The sequence below is a fragment of the Patella vulgata genome, chromosome 1 (genome assembly GCF_932274485.2).
Source record: "Patella vulgata chromosome 1, xgPatVulg1.2, whole genome shotgun sequence".
NCBI classification, from domain to species: Eukaryota; Metazoa; Mollusca; class Gastropoda; family Patellidae; genus Patella; species Patella vulgata.
The window spans coordinates 87,361,622-87,386,311 of record NC_065879.2 but is presented as its reverse complement, the minus strand read 5'-3'; the positions used below and the strand labels follow the sequence as shown (position 1 = coordinate 87,386,311).

The 24,690-nt window shown below is 36.6% G+C and overlaps 1 long non-coding RNA gene across 1 annotated transcript; it reads right to left on the bottom strand.

Moving 5' to 3' along the window:
* Nucleotides 1–2,322: 2,322 nt before the first annotated feature.
* Nucleotides 2,323–23,117, bottom strand: LOC126807695 (uncharacterized). Its single transcript, XR_008788657.1, has 5 exons — nucleotides 22,991–23,117; nucleotides 4,966–5,369; nucleotides 4,294–4,689; nucleotides 2,607–2,671; nucleotides 2,323–2,393 (listed from the first exon to the last, which is right to left on the bottom strand). It is a non-coding gene; the product is annotated as an uncharacterized LOC126807695 (long non-coding RNA).
* Nucleotides 23,118–24,690: the final 1,573 nt, after the last annotated feature.

The following is a 24,690-nucleotide window of genomic DNA, read 5'->3' as shown; positions in this document are numbered from 1 at the left end:
TTGTGCCACGATTTTCTTTATTGAATATTAACAGTTCTGTTATCATTGATAGATGTTATGTCATCAAAATTTTGTAAGGTATAGTTTAGCTTTAGATCTGTTTGTTAAAGCATAGTATATGAAGTAGAAAAGCCAAACGTGTCCCTAGATTTAGCATAAAGTTTATTATTAATTTTCTCTAAAGTGTCCACAATGGATTTGTTGTGATCAATAATGAAAAAAAACAAAAACTTGTTTTTCTTATTTTAACTTCGTCGTCTTGGAAACCTGCGAAGGCACATTAGTGCCAAACACACAAAAGAAAATAATCCGTTGGTATCTCGTCGTCTATGATGAGTAATTCACCATCGTGATTCGCAACAAACCCACCATCAACACCGGTAATCTCTACTCCACCAAACGCATCGTCACCACCAACAGCAGCACACATCTTCAGCATCGAACCGTACCTACATGGGTTATGGACTCTGTTCCCCGTCCATGTCTTACAAATTATTGGTGTATCGTGCATGGCAACCGCTTGACAACTTCGGCTCTTTCTGGTTATAACAATTTTACTTTTAAAAGATCATTGGGTCATTAGTTTTATGGAATATACTTTAACTTGTCTGAACATATATATTGGCATTAGAAAAATGTTTTTTTTTTAATTTGTGTACTTTCTACAAGTAAACCCTACCTTTCATTGCTCTCAATCGTGGACTATCCACACTCCTTTTACCTGAAATAGATGTAAATATTAAACATTCACTTTTTACACGTATATATATCAAAGACAGTGTTAGCTTGTTTGGTTATTCATGGTGCAGTTTTTAATGAATTTGACAAGGATGTCTAAGGGAAAAACTCCATTTGCATCATTGACTCATGCGTATGTTGGGGAGGGGGAATATCCAGCTTTCACTAAACATTTAGGGATACACTCTACAGAAATTTAAGATTTATTTTACGAGTTTCTACGAGGAGTACTATTTTAACACAACTGCAACATAAAATATCTTTCTCTAATACTAAACAATGCCCCTTTGTCAAAATCAGTACATACTGGTCATTTTTTACAAGTAATTTAATTTGTATTTTGTCACTTTGTTGAGTATTGAATGATGGAATTTTGGGATATTGCAACACATTCTTGCTTTGATTGATATGGCTGCAACGACTATAATATGGCAAGAGGATAAGTAGGCTAGACGTTGGGTTTGTTTTGCAAAATTTACAGATTAAATATTAATAAAGAAATTGGTTGGGATAGTTGCTATCCTTACGGTATTAGGAATAAATGATCCAAGATGATCCATTCAGAATTACAATGGGCGTGGTTCTAGCCCTGGGGGTTGGACAAGGACCAATATAAATAGGTACAACATTATGATGGATCATGACTAATTGGACCAAATTCTGTTAATAATTGCAACCTGTAGATTATTTACAGACAAAACATTAACAAAAAATGGGTGTCGCGCCGTCCGATCGGCTCGAATCCTTACCCAAAATCAACCGTTGCCGTCCTTAGGGTATAAGGAATAAATATACAAAGTTCCAAGATAATCCATTCAGAATTGTAGCCTTTAGGTGCTAAACACAAAAATTGCAACCTTTAGATTATTTACAGACAAAATATTAACAAAACGCGGGTGTGGCACAAAAATCAATAGTTGCCATTCTTAGGGTATAAGAAATAAGTATACCAAGTTCCAAGATAATCTATTCGGAAATGTGTCCGTTTGGCGCTAAACACAAAAATTGGACGTGGCTCTTTAACTGGGGATTGTGTAGGCACCACAAATACTAGAGGCGATCCTTGGGGTTTAAGGCATAAGAATGAAAAGTTTTTAAGATGATCTATTAAGAATTGAGTCCTGTAGGTGACACACAGACACGCAAAAGAGAATGTGTGAGTGGCGCTGTCCCTGGGAGTTGGGCATGCACCAAAACCAAAAGGGTATAAGGAATACGTATGCAAAGTTTCAAGACGATCCTTATGAAATGCATCCTGTAGGTGACAAACAGACAAATAGAAAAATGGGCGTGGCTCTGTCCCTGGGGATCGGTCATGCACATAAAACAATAGGGATCATCCTTTGGGTTTAAGGAGTAAATATACTATGTTTAAATACAATCCGTTACACACAATACCCTAAGCCCCACCCCCATCCCAGGGGTGACGGACATCCGCAATATGACGTATACAAAGGTAAATAGATTCTGACCATCGGGTAAAACATGTAGTTCAAATGTTGTGTGAGGCAGGAACAAATGCATCACAAAATCCGTAGAAGCCACTTTTCTGGCCATGCTAAATAACACCGACATTTAATTTACTTACCAAATAAATCTATATGATCTTTCAAGTGATCCATAAACCGAAGAGGGGTTGATCTAAGAAAGCTGTCCTATTAATATAAAATAGTTATAATAACGATAAACTTTTACATTGACGGACGAAAGAGCACATCTATATCAAGTAAAATATAAACCTATGTAATTGTAATCAACAGAATTGATGGATACATGTATTTGGTATGATTTATATGATGTTTAACCGTCCAGGTTTTGGTATATAATGGATGATGGCCGGTGATAAAAATATACCAATCAATACATACCAGCGACCCTGTCAATAATTTATCTGTAGCCATACCTGGTTCGGCTGATCCATCTCCGCCAAAACCTGAGAGTAGAATATATTACATTGTTTATTGAAAGAAAACCTCGATCAGCACATAACAAGCACTCAACACCGTCACTCGAGCACATGTGCGTCCCATGGACATTTTCGTGGAATCAAGTATTTTTCTAGTAACATTGGGCGTTTCCATACCAGATTTGTCATACATTTATTGGAAATAACCACCCGATAAATACTTTCGTGGGAATGCTCCCTTTACGACATTCATACAGGTGTTTTGTTTTCTAGCTAAAAACGTTGAGATATATTGTTTTTAGCTACAATTGGGTGCCTTTAGTTCCAAGTGGCAAACTCAATTTCTTTATTAATGCATGTAACATCTTAAAAATAAGATAATTTTATACTATTATGACGAATTAAACTTACAGAGGCCAATGTAGAGGCACAACTATCGCCTAACTCCAAATATTCACGTTTAAATCAATCTGGTTAAAACACAGATCCTATTTCGTTTCGTTTTTATAGTTCAAAATTTCGTTTTAATTGTCTTTACTACACTTGGATCTGGAAGACTTGTTATTTAACTCGTGTTCTGCTTGAAATCAGGGGTCAGCCAATCAAATGGTCTGTCGAATCGAGTGTTTGACCTTTTTGCCCGGAACTGTGGGTAATCAACTAGTAACATCAATGCTGATTGGTTAATCAAATGTCTGACGTCATAGGTCAAAAGTCGGTCTTTTGACCCCTGACGTGACCTATCGCTATAACTTGTCAGATCTTCATGTAGTGTAGGCCATCGAACGTATAAAACGAAACGAAATATAGATCTGTATTTTAATCAGATTGCGTTTAAATTAATGAAGCGTTGTTTTTATCCGACGTACACCGCCATCGAAGTCCATTCATAGTTACGATGCTTTAGACATGCGCAAACCCTACACGCCCCTTTTACCATAAAGCAAAAACATCCTTCTAGAAATTTATTATCAGGTCCAAAATAATTTCTTCATTTTATTTTCTGAAATGATTCGCGGATAGATTAGAACACGAGGGTTTCATTTTGTTTGTTTACGTTTTCTCCACTTGCGATTGCCTTTTTTGATTGGCTGTTATAAAAGCCTTATATTTAGCTCCGCCTTCATACATCTCATAGCGTCATACGTCTCCCGTTTAAAAATGGCGCCTAGTAACGGCTTAACGCCTCGATTTTATATACGATGATTTATACCCGTTTCAGGTAGGATTATGTGCTTTTATTATAGTTGGATGTGGCAGAAATATTTTAAAAAACAATAATCAATCGTTGTTTTGATGAAAAATATTGTCAATTTTGCTTACCGTGTCCCAATCTGATTCGCGTTGGGATTTGCTATGTGTGGTTAGTGGTTAGTGGTCAAGAGCAAGACATGTTGAAACAACGCGGGTGACATTAGTCACGAGTTGTTGTTTCAATGTATTAGGCAATGTCTTGAGCTCGAGACCACTAGTATAAATAATGTACGCTTGGCACCATTATACGCCAACATTAAATGATGACGTCATATCTGTATTTTAAATAAATATATTGTACATGTACCACTAATTATTATTAAATATTGTTATTACATACTCTGACTGATTTAAACTCGTAGAATCGTAACTAATTTTAATTAATCATAACTAACCTGGTTCCAATCTGAACACAGCATTAAAACATTTGTTTGTATAAAGTGCGTCAAGAAATTTTGTATAACCCGTTTCACCACGGTTTAAAAGAATATCTAACATTTCCCTGGTGGCTGCTATTTTACTACCTTGAGTCATCTCTTCTCTCTTTATTTGTTCCACATCATCCTCACTGATGGCTTTAAAAGTAAACAAACTACACATTACATCCCTATAATCGTTTTTAATTTCGTCCGCGAGGAAATCATAATTGCCTCGGATCTTGCTGTACATATCCTCGGGTGGTTTCCCTTTTTCCACTTTGATATGTAGCTTTTCTGTAACCACCCCTCTCTGTCCGAATCTATCCTCGGGATTCCCATCCTTTGGTTCATGGACTTCTTTCAATTCTTTGTCTGTAATTGAACGTAAATATTTTTTTACCTGTACACTGATCACTGTCACGGTGATCGGTGTCGCAATAATGTTATTACTATTTCGTCGTATTTCATCTATGATCAAATTTATATAACAATAGCAACAAGTCGTGATATTAAATTTATTGTAGATGACAAATTAAACTTTAACTGTAATTAAATATACTAATACGGTTTTATTCTGAACATTTTTGGTTGTGAATTGACATTTAATTTTTAAAAAATCAATTTTATAACAATACAATCAGAACTAACCTAATATTAATCGTCTAGCAGTTTTGGAATAGCCATTTTCTTTCAGTGCATCAATAAATTTTTCATAAGCTGCGTCACCAGAGTTTAGAACAATATGCAACAATTCATCAGCAGCATCGGTTTTACTGCCTTCTTTCTTTATTGTTTTTAGATCATCCTCATCGAAGACACGCTTTTGAAACAATGAACGAGCAAGACCAACAGGGTCATGTTTAATGTCCTCTATAAGATCAGTAGAATTATCCACTATCCTGTAATATTGGTCATCAGGAAGTTTTCCAATTACACGTGGCATTTTGTTTGCGTTTTTCTAATGCACTATAATTATTCTCTCAACATCGATGTTAACTTCAGTTTTAAATAGTTTGGTTTGACCCTTTCTTTTTCTTTGTTTCATTCTATACCTGGAAAGTACCAAAAAAACCTCAAAAAACGTAAAGATGGTAAATAGAAGGTTACATATATATATAAGATAGGGTATCAGGCAACAAAACATACATCAGCTAAGTCGTCCGGAAATTTTATGTGTCGTATTGTGAATCCTAAGGTAAACGTGCAATATCTCTGGCACGCTGAAATCAGTCCATACATAAACAAGGGCAGTAACTCTTTAAGTGAATTATTCTATATATAAATTTAAACATACATTATGCAAGAGCTAAATCTGCCTAATGCAGGTCTTTTAGGCTTGAAATGTTATCTAAATTACTAATTAGACATTAATTAACTTATCCAGACCATAATCAACTCTCGATGGCATCGCTAGCCTGCGACGTTTATTGCATTAGGTTCCGATTTTCTGTTCGACTTCCATTCATAATTAAATCATGAAATGGATAATCGAGACTATGTTTTTTTTTTATCCTACCGAGTTTAGTAATGATGATCGAGGCCAGGCCGAAAATTCAACCGCTAAAATCCCGGTTCATAGTAGATTAATTTGACTGAAATTTTCAGCAAATTCCCTTTACAGTATCTAGTTTTTAACTATACTCTTCACAAAAAGTAGGGGATATTCAGAAACAATACAAAACTGCGGAAATGCACTGCTGTGTTTATTAGAGGTAACCAGTGTATGTTAATAACAGGCCAATTGTCTACATATGATCATAAACAGTTCATATGAGCGGCTTATTATGACGGCCCCATTTCACTCGCAAAGTGATACACTGTCAAAAGTGAAAATGGACGTTTTTGATTTTTGTCTTAATAATGAGTAATTGCTCCACCAATCCTCAGACATATCAGCAATTAGTCGTCGCAAGCTCCTAATCAACCGTCCAAATACGATTTGAGGCAATCTGACTCACTCCTCTTTCAATGCCACGGCAGTGTTGTCGGTTGACGTTGACGAACGCGTCTCCGGATCAAATTAAACGTAATACACTAATATAAATATATGCTAAACAGTAAATCTTATGCAAGAACCGATAGGAAAGCAAACATGTTTAGGATAAACCAGCAACCATGCAGCTAGTTAACATTGATGGTTAGATTTACGTTAAGTTTACGTCAATTTGGTTAGATTTTGGTTAGCGTCCAATAATGGTAAACTTTTACGGTTAAAATTACGTTACTTTTACGTCAGAATGGTTATGGTTACTTTTACGTCAGAAAATGACGTAAATCTAACGTATATTTATGACGGTTTTCTAACCAAGTTTTTTCGCTTTGAAAACTTCTGGATTAAATAACCCTACCAGTGTGTGCATATTCTAACAATTGATAAAAAGTCGTAATTCAGACACAATAATGACATATGTATTATTGGCCATAATACTAACGTTAATCTAACGTAAATTTTAGCGAGCCAGCGTGATCCCCCCGTTAATTTTCTAACGTAAAACAAATGTCAGTTTAATATCAGGGTACTGACAATTAAATTATTGCTAGGTTTTGATTGTTAGTCATCTAACCAAAATGTAAAAATAGTTTTCAAACATGTCAGGATTAATCCAATAAATACTGTTAAGTTACCCAAATTCAAAATTTTAAGCATTCTTGTAGGCAACTTGAACAAAATCTGTTAATAATTCCAACCAGTAGAGTATTACCAGACAAAAAAGTGAGTTTCAGGCCATGCACCAAAATAGATAGTTGCTATTCGTATGGTATAAGGAATAAATAAGCCAAGTTCCAAGATGATCCATTCAGAATTGTAGTCTGTAGACAAAGGACACAAAAATTGTGTGTGCAATTGGAGGTCAGATATGGACCAATATGAATAGGTACAACCCTTTGGTGGGTCATGCCAAAACGGAACAAAATCGGTTAATAACTGCAACCTGTAGACTATTTACAGACAAAAAATTAACAAAAAGTGGATGTGGCACTCTCGGATCATGCTCCAAAATCAATAGTTCCCATCCTTAAGGTATAAAGAATAAGTATACCAAGTTCCAAGACAATACATTCAGAATTGTGGCCTTCAGGCACTGTACACAGAAATTGGGCGTAGCTCTGCCCCTGTGGGTCTTGAATTGCACCAACACCAAGATGATCCATTCACAATTGCGGCCTATATACGATAAAAACAAAAATTGAGCGTGGCTCTGCCCCTCGGGATTGGGACATGCACCAAAATCAATAGTAGCCATCCTTAGGCAACTATTAAGAATTGCGGCCTGTAGGCATAGACACACAAAGAAAATATGGGTGTGGTCAAGGGGGTTGGGCATTCACCAAAACAATACGTCGCCTGTCCATCCTCGTGGGTGTCCTCCCACTGCTTAAGACCCCTACGCGCAGATAATTATTGAACCATGTGTCAGTCCCGAAATGATCTAAGCTAGTTTATGTCAAGTGAATGTTAAACGCCATCTCTCTCTCTCTCTCTCTCTCTTTCTACTCACTGAATCACTGCAGCTCCTTCAGAAAAGGTGGTTGAATCCAAAACAGAAGTTTGCAGAATGTAGGTTTGTTCTCCTGACAACAATGCTTTATACCAAATTTGAAAAAGATCTGTCAACTGTAGCTTCCATTGGAAGATGTGCATATGCAGTGTGCTATGACAGAAATTTTGTCTGGACAGCAAGTGTTCCTTTACGTGCTGACCAACCCGTACAAGAAACTTGCATTTAAACAAGCTAATCCATAACTGAACTAGCCTACTGCAGTTAGGTAAATTAAATTTTATCTTTTTGTGTATGGTTCCGATGATTGGTTGAGGGTGGGTGCATAAAATGAAATGAAATAGGGTTTAATGTCCTACTGTTCTGCTCCGACTAGGCTAATTAAGACAGGCATACATCATACAGTGTGCTACGAGGGAAAGTTTGCCCGGACAGCGGCGCTAAGGCATACTCTTGTATTGAATTCCAATTGCCCGGGGATCTTTTACTTGCATGTCAATGTGTACACGGGACCTGGGTGTTTCGTTCTGTAATGCACAAGGGGAAACCACGTCGGGAAATCCTGATGAACTTTGTCGGCCAACAGAGTGAGCGAACCCACTATCTCTAGGCTAGTGAGCCAGCGTCTTACCCGCTTAGCCACAAAAAAACAAACTCTTGTGCAGTTCACAAACACATTCTCCTTACTATTCCAGGCTGTGGTCCAATAAATAGCATTATTTATCTGGTTTTTCAACAGCAATTAAACCTGTGAGGGAAAACAAATAATGATAATGCATAAAAAAGTGTGTCATACTTAAAGAAAAGTGAATAATCAAGAGTAGGTCTATATAACCACTGTTTATTACTGGAACGCTGATTTTAAATGTCTAAAGTCTGGTGTAGGCTATGCTACAACATAGGTGATTTTTTATGTCGCTGATTACGCCCACATTTTCGAGAGATGGATAGAGAACAAGCTAACAAGAAAGTGATTTTTCCTACAATCACGGGCCATAATTCAGGAAATTACAATTCGATATGCGCGAATATCAAAAGGAACCGAGATCTTTGGGTTATAAATCGCGATTTTTCGTACAATCAGGGGCCATAATTCAGGAAGTTACGGTCCGATATGCGCGGATATCGAAAAGAACCACGATCTTTGGGTTATAAACTTACATTTCAAGTTTCAACAAAATCGGATAAAAATTGTGACCTCTATAGGGTCCACAACCTTGATATACCATATTTTTACGCTATTTGAGAACGAACGGCGCCCATTTTGTCTGTCGATTTTGGGCTGATTTTCACGACATTTGAACTCAGTCCTTAGTGTGTAACGATGATATAATAATACGTTTGTTTAAATCGGATGAAAATTATGACCTCTATAGGGTCCACAAGCAAAAAACGCAATTTTTCGTACAATCAGGGGGCATAATTCAGGAAGTTACGGTCCGATATGCGCGAATATCGAAAGGAACCGAGATCTTTGGATTATCAACTTACATTTCAAGTTTCAACAAAATCGGATAAAAATTGTGACCTCTATAGTGTCCTCAAGCTAAAAACGTGATGTTTCGTACAAACAGGGGCCATAATCCATGAAGCGTCGATCCGATACATGCCAATATCGAAAGGAACCGAGATAAACCTATATTTCACGTTTCGTCAAAATCGGATAAGAATTGTGACCTGTTGAGTGTCCACAAACAAATTGTGGACGGACGGACATTTCAAGTTTCAACACAATCGGATAAAAATTGTGACCTCTATAGTGTCCTCAAGCTAAAAACGTGATGTTTCGTACAAACAGGGGCCATAATCCATGAAGTTTCGATCCGATACATGCCAATATCGAAAGGAACTGAGATCTTTTGGAGATAAACCTATATTTCACGTTTCGTCAAAATCGGATAAGAATTGTGACCTGTAGAGTGTCCACAAACAAATTGTGGACGGACGGACCGACGGACGGACGGACAGGGGCGACGACAATATACGTTCACATGAAAATTTTTTCGTCCTCTCCGAACGACTAGACAGCTGTCCTTGTCAGGCCCTCCTCGACAAATGCCGGAATCGAACACGTGACCTCCAGGCTAGCGAGCCAGCGTCTTACCGACTTAGCGACCACATCAATAAAAATGTATTATTTGGAAGCAGCATAGATCAATAGAATTGAACCAAATTTGACTGATATTCCTATTTGAGGCTTAACTTTCACAACATTGTGGTTTGAAAGGGGTACTGGGGCTACAGTGGCTAAGTTGGTAAGACGCTGGCTCGCTAGCTTGGAGGTCGCGTGTTCGATCCCTGCATTGGTCGAGAAAGTTCATCAAGATTTTCCAACGTGGCTCCCCCTTGTCAGTGGTGCAGGACAGATGGCCTGACAATGACAGCTGTCTAGTCGTTCGTATGGGACGAAAAACCAAGGTTCCATTTGTACATTGGCAGTTGGAATACAATATAATAGTAGAAAATAGTGCCGCTGCCCGCGCAAAAGTTCCCTCATAGCACACTGTATGTCGTATGCTCGTCTTCATTAGCCCAGTTGGAGCAGAACAGTCCCCATTTCATTTCATTTCAGTTTGAAAGTGGTTCTTCTTTTAAGGAATATACTATATTTGTATACTATATACTGTTTATGTTATAGATTTTTTTTATTGTCATATTTTGATTTGGGGTGGGGGTTCCTTTATAGTGCTAATATTCAGTCTATATATGAAACTTCTTTTTATTGATATTACTATTTTAATTTATGGTTTTTTATGCATATGGCTTCTTTATCACAGTGCTAGTATTCTTGTTATTTAAATATTCTTTTATATATGTTGTCAATTCCAACTTTAAGAAGTCAAAGAAAATTAATCTTAATTTTTATTAGTGCTATAAAACTTTTTGTTAGAACCGTTTCTCAATTATCACTATTTCAGGATGTATGAGTGCTGTTAATACTTAAATATATTTTTAAAATAAAATTTAGATAGTATATTGACAGTGTTTGTTGTAATTATATAAGTTTGCAAAGGGATTTGAAAAGGCTATGGGTGAATATCTTTCAGTTATTGGATGGCTGTAGGGATTATTGTTAACATTTAAATGGTTATATTTCCATGACTATGCTCATTAAAGATTTTCAAAAAAGGTGACGTTAATTTAATGTTAGGTTTACATTGAAAGAGAGAGAGGGAGAAATGGGGTTTAACGTCCACTCGACACAAACTAGGCCATTTCGGGACTAACACATGGTTCAATTTTATTTCAATCATTCGCTTGCGCGTAGGGATCTTTAGCAGTGGGAGGAAACCGGAGGACCCGGAGAAAACCCACGAGGTTGGACAGGCGGCCCTACTCCTTGTCACGTACAACCGGGGAATCGAAACCCCCGCCAGTTGACTCAATGACAGACCGTATGATACAGCACGCGCGTGCTAACCATTCGGCCATCCAACCCCCCCTACATTGAAATGAAATGGGTTTTTTAACTGAACCAATGAAGACAGACATGTGCCATGTAGTGTGCTCTGGGGGAAATTTCAAATTCTAACTATTAAGGGTTCTTTTATGTGCACCCCAATGTGTACACGGTACTTACATGTAACTTGGGTTTTTCTTTTATGTGCACCCCAATGTGTACACGGTACTTACATGTAACTTGGGTTTTTCATTCCATCTGAATGACTATACATTGTCGCTTGCCAGGACTGACGGTGGGAAAATCCTGATGAACTTTATCGGCCAACGCAACCGTCAAGCATAGGACTTCCAGGTTAGCAAGCCAATTCGTATTTATTGGGTCACTTTGGCTTCGATTTACATTAAAATCATCATTTTGATTATTGTTTAAAAGTAAGAGTTATATTTACGTAAAATTTACGCAAAAATGTTCGGTCAGTTTACTATCACTTTGCTCTTCTTTTTAACGATAATTTTACGTCAGGAAATGGCGTTAATCTAATGTAAAGTTTACGTCATTTTTACGTTAGATTTACGACATTTTCTGGCGTAAATATAACGTGACGTTTACGTCATTTTCTGACGTAAATCTAAGGTAAATTTTTTTCACGTAAATCTAACGTAAGTGACGTAAACTTAACGCAAAATTTACGTTAGATTTACGTCAGAAAATGACGTAAACTTTACGTTAGATTTATGTCAGAAAATGACGTAAATATAACGTAACAATGACGTAAACTCTACATTAGATTAACGTTATTTCCTGACGTAAAGTTATCGTTCAATAGATGAGCAAAATGATGGTAAACTGACCATTTGTACGTATGTTTTACGTAAATTTAACCTCATGTTGTTATGCGGGTACCAACTCTTTGTCTAATTATTATTATTATTATTATTATTATTACAGCATATTTATAGTGCACCCTTTCATATAACATGTTCAGGAGCACTTTACAAAGTGACAATGTAAATCATACATAAACAACAAGATTATGGACATGTTAACGATTGTATACAGAGTCAGTTAAAAGCCTGATTAAATAAATGTGTTTTAAGTTGTTTTTTAAAAGAATATAGAGATGTACAACATCTTAAACTAAATGGTAGATTATTCCATAAAACAGGTGCTTGATAACTAAAAGAGCGCTGACCATAAGAGACTAGTTGAACAGTTTTGGGCTTTAAAAGTAGTTTATCTGATGTACGTAATGTTCGACCAGATGTATAAAGTTCTAAAAGATCCGAGAGATAAACAGGAGCTAAATTATTTAAACATTTAAAAGTAAGTAATAAAATCTTAAAATCAATTCGATATTTAACAGGTAACCAGTGTAAATTATATAAAACAGGAGTTATGTGGTCACATTTCTTAGTTAAAGTAACAAGTCTAGCCGCAGTATTCTGTACTTTTTGTAATTTATCAAAAGCTTTAAAGGTAAACCAACTAAAAGTGAATTAAAGTTATCTAATCGAGAAGTGACCAGAGAATTAACAAGTGACTTAGTGGCCTCTACAGTTATACATTTACGTATTTTAACTATATTTCTGATATTAAAATAGCACAATTTACAAATATTATTTACTTGAGCTCCCATAAGCATAAAACTATCGAAGATTGCGCCTATATTACGAGCAGAATAAGATGAAAATATATCACAATTATCAATTACAACAGGGGGGTTATCATGTGCAGATTTACTTAATTAATGCCTTGAGCCTAATAACAAATATTCGGTTTTATCATCATTCAATTTTAGAAAGTTCTTTGACATCCATTTTCTAATTTCACTAATACAGTTCTTAAGTTGCAATTTTGATAAATTGAAAGAAGATGGACAATCAGGTGTAAATGAAATATATAATTGAGTATCATCGGCATACAAATGAAAGCTGAGACCATATTTTCTGACAATATCGCCTAATGGTGACGTATGGAGGGTAAATAAAATCGGACCAAGAACAGAACCTTGGGGAACCCCAGATGACAAAACAGATTCAGACGACGATTTGCAATTAACTAAAATACACTGTTTTCTACCCACAAGATAGCTTTCTAAAAGATTTAATGCAGAGCCACAAATACCGAATTTAAATTGAAGTCTACGTAGACGAATGGAAGGGTCCACCGTGTCGAAAGCAGCAGATAAATCTAAAAAAAAAATTAAAAATGTACATTTTCTATTATCAATTTCCATTAAAATATCATTTGAAACCCGGGTTAAAGCTGTTTCCGTACTGTGAAATTGTTTATAAGCACTTTGAAATGGTTCATACAAACAGTTATCATCTAGATGGGCCTTTATCTGAGAAGCAATACATTTCTCCAATATTTTAGAAATAAAACTTAAGTTAGAGACAGGCCTGTAATTTTTAAAAACATTAGGATCTAGTGTAGACTTTTTAATTAAAGGGGTAACATAAGCTCGTTTGAAAACGTTGGGAATAGTAGCGGAGGATATACAAGAATTAATAATATTGGTAAAAACTGGAATAACTTCGTCTAGACAGTCCTTAAGAACAGAAGTCGGAACAGGATCTAATGAACAAGATTTAGGAGCAGACGATTTAATTAGCTTTAAAACAAAAGATTCACTAACCAAGTTAAAATTTTCTAAATAAACAGAATTTTCTAACTTATCAAAATCATGAGCGTTAAAGTCAATAGTTTTATTTAAATCATCAAGTTCAGCTCGTATTTTCAGCTCAGCATTATGGTCCAAAAGGGAATTCACAACTTTATACAGGTCTTTTTGTCTGTTTTCGCCATTTTCTATTTTATCAGAGTAAAATTCAATTTTAGCGTCTTCAATTAATTTATTCACATTGTTTTTTAAAGATTTAAAAATCTGTTTATGGACATGTAGATTTGTTTTCCGCCACAGATGTTCAGCCTTGTTACGGTCCCTTTTGGCTTCTAAAATAGAATCATTAAACCACTGCGTATTGGGACGAATAGTAAATGTTTTCGTTTGAAGAGGAACTAGCGAGTCCAAAATTTCAGCAAGCTTTAAGTGATATTCGGTTGCCTTCTCTTGTATATCTTGAATACGTTGAATGCCATTGAAATTCGAGTTCACTATTTCCGCTTTAAATTTATTAATGTCAAGTGATTTAAACCTTCGATATGTTAAAGTCTTTCTTGTTGGTTGTGGTTTCTGGATCATAAGATTAAAAGTTGCCGGGAAATGATCAGATATAAATCTCCCATAATGTATCTTTAATGGAAATTCAGAAAACTCGATAGGTTTCTTCGGCTCATAACTGGACGGTGCATACTATACATTTTAATCTGGAATTTTTGTCGGTAGCGAGTTTATAAGATTGTCAAAATAGAACAAGGGCCATAATTCAATATGATTCGGCGTCTTATTTCAGTGGAAATGAAACGAAATGGGGTTTAACGTTTTACTTACATGAACAGCGACTAACGACAACTACAAACTATCATACTGTGGAGTTGACACTTATTGTAGTCTTTAACCTGTCAATAACTACGTTTTTGCCCCCCCCCCTCCCGCACACACACACACTCACACACTCTTTGACCACACATGAGAAAAAAGACAATATAACCATTTAAAATTGATGTATGGTACAATATCGCGATAGAACAGTCATTTATTAATGTGATCAACCGAGGACGCACACTATGTTTTAATACCGACAAATTCATGGGGACTTCGTGTATGGTGAACGCCAACAACCGAATATTCATGTCCGAGGACGTTACAAGAAGTGTATGTCAATAATATTCGAGAACGGGCCACCTTTTGACAACAGGAGCTACCCATTGAAAGGAAATTTTAAAAATTAGACGGCCGTAAACACGTTTGCCCTCTTTTTCAGACCTATATGCTCACCCGAATTCCAATCTACCAATCAGTTAGACGGCCGCAAACATAGGCGTACGGGCTAGATGACAGTTAGCGGGGCAGAAACCGAAATGACCGAAAACCGAAAAAATTTCGGGTTACAGACGGCGGCGCCGGTCTTCTGCGAAAGCGGAGGAGCAGAGCTTACCGTGTAGGAACCCCCCAAGGAAATTTTGGAAAATTTGACGGTCGCAAATGCATTTTCCTGCTATTCCAGCCTCTGGATACAGCAACTTTAAAGTGGTCTAATATAGTTACAAAACGAAAATAGAAAATATCAGACCGACAATTATTAATTATCGAAATTACTTAAACGGTAAACAACAGATAGAAAATGAATTAAACGAAACCTTAGTAAATAAATGGGATTATACAATATGATTATTATGCATACCTCTAGTATTCCATTTCTAGTATTCCAATTCCTTGATACCTCTAGCTATTTTTTGTATTTTTTGTTTAGTGTTTAGCTTTTATTTTCTTTGTGAATATATTTGTTCTACTCAATGAAATATAGTATAGCCTTCAACATTAAACCGACGCTATCTGTATGATGTTACACACTATGATTGTAATATGTGAACTATGTACTATGCCGTTATTGATTATTTTGAAATAAAGATTTTGAAAAAAAAAAAAAGATTTAGCTCTTGCATAATGTATGTTTAACCCGTCTGCTCCGAAAAATCGGATTGATCACACCATGGACCTTATAATACAGGTCCATGATCACATGTGTAAAGTAGCTACATGTTGTTCAAAGTTGTTACATTTTTCAGAATGTATAAATGAATTATAAAATGTAAGAAAATAATAATTGCACTACTTATTATCGTAGTCTACCCGCTTTGATTGCTCGTTAGGATATCGGCATATTTCAATGATAAGTTGCCGTCATGCTCTAAAAGGCATGGGGTATTACCCAAATATACTCTTCAAAATAAGTAGGGTATATTCAGAAACAAAACAAAACTGCGGAAATGCACTACTGTTTTTATTAGAGGTAACCAGTGTATGTTAACAACAGGCCAATTGCCTACACATGAACATAAACCGTTCATATGGGCGGCTTATCTGACGACCCCATTTCACTCATTAAGAGATACACCGTCAAAAGTGAAAATGGACGTTTTTGATTTTTGTCTTAATAATGAGTAATTGCTCCACCTATCCTCAGGCATTCAGCAATTCGTCGTGGCATGCTCCTAATCAACCGTCCAATCCCGATTTGGGGCAATCTGACCCACTCCCCTTTTAGTGCCACGGCCAATTCTTGCAGTGTTGTTGGTTGACATTGACGTCGACGAACACGTCTCCCGATGAAAATAAACGTAACACACTAAAGCAAAGATACGCTAAACAGTAAATCTTATGCAAGAACCGATAGGAATGCTAACACATGGATAGATAAACCAGCACGCGGCAGTATTCATCAACCCTCCCTTGAAGTGTCAAATTTGACAATGAACCCCTCCCACGTGTATGGCGCTATTGCGTGTCGCATGTGCAGCTCAGTGGTTCTGTTGGGGCAATAAGTTCTTCCATTCGGCAAACCTCGACAGATTCTACGCATCTAATCTCGGCTGTATGACGAATTCCGCCATATTGGAACTATTTTAAAAATGAAAAACGGCTGTGCCCATGGAGATTTCTGTGGAGAGTGTATTATATCAACAAACGTCAAGTTTGGCATTGGGTTTGGGAAATTACCAGGGAATATCAAACCAGCAGCATTGAGACAATATCTCTGCTCGTTTTTTATATACACTCGACAAAAGACGCCATTTTGGGACTTTTTTGTAAAAGCGGCACGTTTTCCTGTTAAAGTAAACCGGTAGCAGCATCGCAAATGTATGGGCGTAGGTACATATCAATTACGATATAGCCGAGGTTAGATGTAGGGTACCGGAATCTGCCGAGGTTTGCCGAGTGTAAGTTCTTCATCTGTGAACATACTTTCAAAGCATGTCCTAGTCGTTCGGATGGGACGAAAAACCGAGGTCCCGTGTACACATTGGCGTGCACGTAAAAGATCCCTTGGCAGTTGGAATTCGATATAAGAGTAGGCCGTAGTGCCGCTGTCCGGGCAAAATTTCCCTCATAGCACACTGTATGGCGTATGCCCGTCTTCATTAGCCCAGGTTAGGAGCAGAAAAGTAGGACGTTAAACTCCATTTCATTTAATTTCATTTCTCAAAGCATGTCAAGTGTCCATGAATATTTATCATATCACATTTCAATATCCCCTACTTTTTTTGAGGAGTACGTATGGTATAAATAGCATCGGTTGGCGAGCTAATTCTAAGAAAATCTTTTTTATAATGCAAACATTCACGCATACCAACTGGGTCAATCTTGTAAATACATTTTTCAAACAAGAAAAGGTCCTAATCGGGGATTGCATAACCTACCGATTAAAAAAACTAAAGTCATTAGAACCGATGAAATGTAAAACACAACAGTGACATAAATACAATGCTAGCTATATGAACTCTCCAAATGTGCAGTGGTATAAGGTGTTCAGTAAGAAAGTCTCTCGTGGTAAAAAAGATCTAATGTGAAGTAAATCAAAAGGATTATAGGTTAGGTACAATTTGATGACAATTTCAACGTTCTGGGTATCAAAAAGAACCATAATTAGCTACAAAACAATATTGATAAAGAAACGTAACCTAAAATAAAATAGCTTACCGCGGCTTAAAATATAAAACCTGTGATTTTAAAATTCCACGTACTCACAAAATATGTCGTTATGTACACACAATATATTTCTCGTAACTAAATACGCCCACAATCCAGCCAACAGCAAGCAATGCACCGGGGCAGGCTTGTTAGCGGTGAATAAGGATATCTATGGAAGACCAAATGGGATATCTTTTTAACATACATTATGCAAGAGCTAAATCTGCCTATTGCGGGTCTTTCTTTAGGTCTGAAATGTTATCTAAATTATTAATTAGACATTAATTAGATGGCATCGCTAGCCTGCGATATTTACAGGATTAGGATCATACCTGCTGCTCTACGCTCATTAATGATTAAACCAAGAAGTGGATAATCGAGACTATTTGAAAAGTGTTGAATTTTTATAAATTTGTGTCAGATTCAGATATGTTGAGAAATGATTCCTTTAGCGAAAAATAAAGACTCACGGTGAAAAATAGAAGGTAGGGGTTCCAAAATAGCCTGAGAACAGAGGTGGGTGAATTTACCATATTTTCATATTACTGCTATATTGGAAGGGGTAGCAACTGTAAGCGGACATCGTCCGGACAGAGACAGTTCCTAGAGGAACTAGGGGGGTTGGATGGCCGAATGGTTAGCACGTGCGTGTTGTATCATAAGGCCTGTCATTGAGTCAACTGGCGTAGTTTCGAATCCCCGGTTGTACGTGACAAGGAGTAGGGTCGCCTGTCCAACCTCGTGGGTTTTCTCCGGGTCCTCCGGTTTTCTCCCACTGCTAAAGACCTCTATGCGCAAGCGAATTATTGAAATAAAATAGAACCATATGTTAGTCCCGAAATGACCTAGTTTGGGTCGAGTGGACGTTAAACCCCATTCTCTCTCTCTCTCTCTCCTAGAGGAACTACATGTGACATAAAGAAGAGTGACAACTCAAGAGTGGTGCTATATAGTTTTATTACATTGATTTTAACTGCTTTAGATTTTACCCATTAATCAATTTATATACAATACCCGAATTATTGATGTAACAAGTAATGATGAAGCCCGAAAAAAAAATGTCGCCCATAAAGCAGGGTAACTACAGAGTGATACTAAGGTACTGTTTATTAAACCGATTTTCATTTTATTAATCCGATTTTCATCAGTCGATTTAAAGAAAATTACAACTCCCGCAAAAATTGATGAAATAATTAATAATGTTCGATGTCCGAAAAATGTCGCAAAAAATATTTTATCCATAGGCAACCAAGCACTAAATTTGGCTTATTCAAGGAAAAGAAAGTGTATGTGCAGTAAGCTTTATATTTTTTATTTCGAGCGAAAGTTACGGTGGCAACTGCAACTGGCTGCCCCCGCCCGGACCCCCCTCCCCCTCCCAAGCCTCATTTGCATATAAAAGTTGATGCTGTGCGTAACATGCTATGTACTAAGCGTGAAGGACAAATGAGATGCGACAGAACGCAAATGTAAAATGTGATAAGGGAAATGCCAAGAGAGAGGGGGGAAAATGGGGTTTAACTTCCACTCGACACAAACTAGGTCATTTCGGGACTAACATATGGTTTAATTTTATTTCAATAGTTCGCTTGCGCGTAGGCGTCTTTAGCAGTGGGAGGAAACCGGAGAAAACCCACGAGGTTGGACAGACGACCCTATTCCTTGTCACGTACAGCCGGGGAATCGATACCACGCCAGTTGGCTCAATGACAGGACTTATGTATGATACAGCGTGCACGTGCTAACCATTCGGCCATCTAACCCACCTGGAAAATGTCAAATGTAGACACGTCAAAACAGCATTTTCCAATAAAACATTTTACCCATTGCATTTGACGTTTTACATTTAACTTTGGTCTTGGAGATATTTTGACCTGATCATTACCGGTATTAGGACTTTGTACAATGGAAAAGACATTTTAGCAGAGAATTTAATATTGGCAGCTATACTCTTCCCTAGTTTTTATCGTAATCTACCCGCTTAGGTTGCTCGATATATCAGCATATTTCAATGATAAGCTGGCGTCATGCGCTATAGACATGAGGTGTTACCCAAATAGTATAAATCGCACGTAACTAACGTACGAAAATTTAATTGGTGGCTAGCTTTATTTTTCGCACGTATACAGTGAATGGCCATTTTGCTCAGTAATCCCAGCCAGAATTTGGTTATTTTCTAAATTTGCGTTAAAGTTTAAAATATTTGTTTTAGAACTGAAATAAATTAACTATTAGTCAATCCCAACGCTACAAACATCAACAGAATTGATTGTGTATAACTGAAATAGACACGACCGACGCACAAAATAGTGCCAAGATGGCAGCTAGCCTCTATGAACAACCATTCGTGTGCGCTGTCATTGAAGACAACGTCAATTCTATGAGTTGTAGATGTTATTTTTGTGAAAAATCTTTGGAAGAAGAGAGAACATGTTGGGACTGTACGAATTATATAGTCTTTATGGGTGCAAAGGACACAATGCTGAAGATAAACTTATTGTGTACAATGTAGCGGGTTGTTGACCTCATGACCCATTGACGTCAATGTCATGACCTGTGATGTGTAGATCACGTGATATGGATATCATGGCTATTGATTGTATCTGAGATACTTCTCCGCAGGTAGCGTGTCTCAGATGTTCAGAATGAGTATAAATAGCATCGGTTGATGAGCTAATTCTAAGAAAACCTTTTTATAATGCAAACATTTATGCATACCAACTTGGTCAATCTTGTAAATAAAACTATGGATTTAAAAAAGCTAAAGACATTAGAACCGCTGAAATGTAAAACACAACAGTGCCATAAATAAAATACTAGCTATATGCCCTTATGAAAAAGTCCTATAGAAAAAGTACACGTTTCTATAGAAGTTTGTGGGATTCTATAGAATGCTATAGAATGCTGCAGGAAAACGAAATCATTCTGTATTTTTTTTTATATGACTATAGATTCAAAAACATGTACTATAGTTTTGTGTAGGATTGGTAGATGAATATTTTCCAAGTGTAATTTCCTATAGAATTCTATAGAATACTGTAAGAAACTATTGGAAAAAAAATAAACCTACAGATTCATTGGTGCTGCAATAGTTTTCTGTAGAACTAACTTGTATCCTCGAGTCAGATGAGTAATCCTTCAGTTTTCTATAGCCTTTGTGCTAAAAACTATAGTTTGCTATATAACTAACTTGTATTCTCATGTCAGCTGTGATTCCTATAGATTTGGTGGTAAAAACTATAGTTTTGTATAGAACTAACTTATTGTCTCAAGTCAGTAGTATATTCCTATAGTTGTCTATGACATTCTGTTGAAAACTAAGAATTTATATGTATACTGTACTTAAACCATTTTAACAAATAGCCTACTATAGTTTCCTACATAATATTGTAGAAACAATGTTCTATACTACAGATTTCATAAATTGGCGATGTCTTTTATTCATACTATAGTTTACAATAGAATTTAGTGATTCACTTGTGTGAATAATGTAAACTTTTTCAACATAATTTTCCTGGATGCAGTTTTCCTTAATTTATTGTGATACCGAATGACAAACTAAAATAAGCTTTTCACGAAAAATAAAATATAAAGTATAAAATAGTGTATTTAATATGAATGAAATAGTGATACACGTTGACACTCAAAGGAATTCCCCACCCCACCCTCCAAAAAATGCCAGTAAATGTAGATGTTCACAACAAAAATATCAGATAATAAATTATTCTTCAGAAGTCAATGAAATAAAGACACAGTTTATTTAGATTTTAATGACTATAGCAGATTCTGTACTCAGATTCTGTCAACCGCGAATACCTGTCGACAAACCATAATTAACAGCCAATGTACTCTCTTGAAATCTGTTTGGCCATTGGCTGAATTTAAAATTCAAAAATTCAGTGTATAACAACTTTAGTATTAACAAGAAACTGAAGAGAATGGTGGTGTGTTTTCACAGAGTCGATTAAAGATAGAAAGATAAGTATACTTTATTACTTTCTTAACAATAATATTAAATTACTTTTATTAGATAAGATTTATGTGATTTTGTTATTTATTTAACTTTATTACCTATTCTTTTCCCTATATTTCAGTTTTACCAAGAAAAGAATCATCAACAGAATTCAGATTAATCCATGAGAGAAAAAATGAGCTTATCAATTTAGAAGAATCCATGAGAGAAAAATAAGCTTATCAATTTAGAAGAAATCATGGACCAACTATATTTATTCCCAAAATAAGATTTAATAAAAAAAAGTCTATAAAATTCTATAGTACCCATTCCTACAGAAAACTATAGTGGCCCAATTTCCAAACTACAGAACACTACAGTATTCATTCCTATACATAACTGCAGAATTTCCTACAGAAAGTGCAATAAAAAAAACCTATAGAATACTACAGTATTTTCCTATAGAAATTTTGCCATAAATCTGTAGGAAAAACTATAGGATGTGCGCTACAGAAACTGTAGAATATTTGGGGCCGTTATTTCCTACAGGCCCCCAAAATTCTGTAGAATACTATAGAATTTTATCCTATAGAACATGGGACACGCCCCCCAAAAAACTCTATAGATTTTCTATAGAATTCTACACTGCTATTCTGTAGGACTTTTTGCTAAGGGTGAACTCCCCAAATGTGCAGTGGTATAAGGTGTTCAGTAAGAAAGTAGAGTTATTATCGTAGTTTACCCGCTTAGATTGCTCGATATGATATCAGCATATTGCAACATGTAAGCTGGCGTCATGCTCTAAAAGGCATGAGGTATTACCCAAATAATATAAATAGCAACGGTTGGTGAGCTAATTCTTAGAAAACCTTTTTATAATGCAAACATTTATGCATACCAACTTGGTCAATCTTGTAAATAAAACTATGGATTTAAAAAAGCTAAAGACATTAGAACCGATGAAATGTAAAACACAACAGTGACATAAATAAAATGCTAGCTATATGAACTCCCCAAATGTGCAGTGGTATAAGGTGTTCAGTAAGAAGGTAGAGTGTCTCTCGTGGTAAAAAGATCTAATAGGAAGTAAATCAAAAGGATTAAAACGATATATTACAGGTAAAATTTGATGACAATTTCAACGTTCTGGGAATCAAAAAGAACCATAATTAGCTACAAAACAATCTTGATAAAGAAACGTAACCGAAAATAAAATAGCTTACCGCGGCTTAAAATATAAAACTTGTGATTTTAAAATTCCACGTACTCACAAAATATGTCGTCATGTCACACAATGTATTTCTCGTAACTAAATACATGTACAACCCCGAAATCAACCCAGCCAATAAAAAGCAGGGCATGAGTTCAAACTGATCAGCAGTGAATATTCGCTAGGCCGCTTTCGTAGTCCTCTGTGAAACATACATTATGTAAGAGCTAAATCTGCCTACAGGTCTGAAATGTTATCTAAATTATTAATTAGACATTAATTAGACCATAATCAACCCTCGATGTCATCGCTAGCCTGCGATATTTACTGGATTGGGATCATATTTGCTGCTCTACGCTCATTAATGATTAAATCAAGAAGTGGATAATCGAGACTATGTATTTTATTGTACCGACTTTAGTAATGATGATCGAGACTAGGCTCAAAATTCAGTCGCAGACCGCATGTTTATTTAATCGCTAAATTCTACTTGAAAAGTGTTGAATTTTTATAAATTTGTGTCAGATTCAGATATGTTGAGAAATGATATTTTTGCGAAAAATAAAGACTCACCGTGAAAAACAGAAGGTAAGGGTTCCAAAATAGCCTGAGAATTTTCATATTGCTGCTAAGGAACTAGGGGGTTGGGTGGCCGAATAGTTAGCACGTGCGTGCTGTATCATAAGGCCTGTCATTGTGTCAACTGGCGAATCCCCGGTTGTACGTGACAAGAAGTAGCGTCGCCTGTCCAACCTCGTGGGTTTTCTCCGGTTTCCTCCCACTGCTAAAGACCTTTACGCGCAAGCGAATTATTGAAATAAAATTAAACCATATGTTAGTCCCGAAATGACCCAGTTTGTGTCGAGTGGGTGTTAAACCCCATTTCTCTCTCTCTCACTCTCTTCTATCCTTTGTGTAGTCGGCAATGCGAAAATGGTTTTGGAATGTTTTTTTTATCTGTTCTTGATTAAGTGGGGGACAGACGAGCGTATTTTTTCACCCGATCGCAGCGATTTTTAAAATCGCTCGAAAAATACGCCTGTGTGCCCCTTCAAGGCGACGACGATTCTGCTCGGCGAACTATTCGCCGGATCAGTCGCTCGTATCTAGCATGTTAGATATTTTCGGCCGAATATTTTTCGCCGGCGATTAAATTCACTTGTGTGCCCGTGCCCAGCGTATATTATCGGGCGATTCATTTTTATAAGCCAATCATCGACATCGTTTATATCACATGATCTCGAAATGGCTGCCATTTTGATCGACATAATTACTCACAGAGTGGCGTATGCTCTGGAGACGATCGCTACGTGTGCCCGTTTGTTATCGGACGTAAAAAAATACGCTCATCTGTCCATAGCATGAAGAATATTTAACGTCCACTCGACACAAACTAGGTCATTTCGGGACTAACATATGGTTTAATTTTATTTACATAATTCGCTTGCGCGTAGGGGTCTTTAACAGTGGGAGGAAACCGGAGGACCCGGAGAAAACCCACGAGGTTGGACAGGCGACCCTACTCCTTGTCACGTACAACCGGGGATTCGAAACCACGCCAGTCGACTCAATGACAGACTTTATGATACAGCGCGCGAACGCTAACCATTCAGCCATCCAACCCCCCTCCCTCCTAGAGGAACTACACATGTGACATAAAGCAGAGTGACAATCCAAGAGTGATGCTATATAGTTTAATTACACTGATTTTAA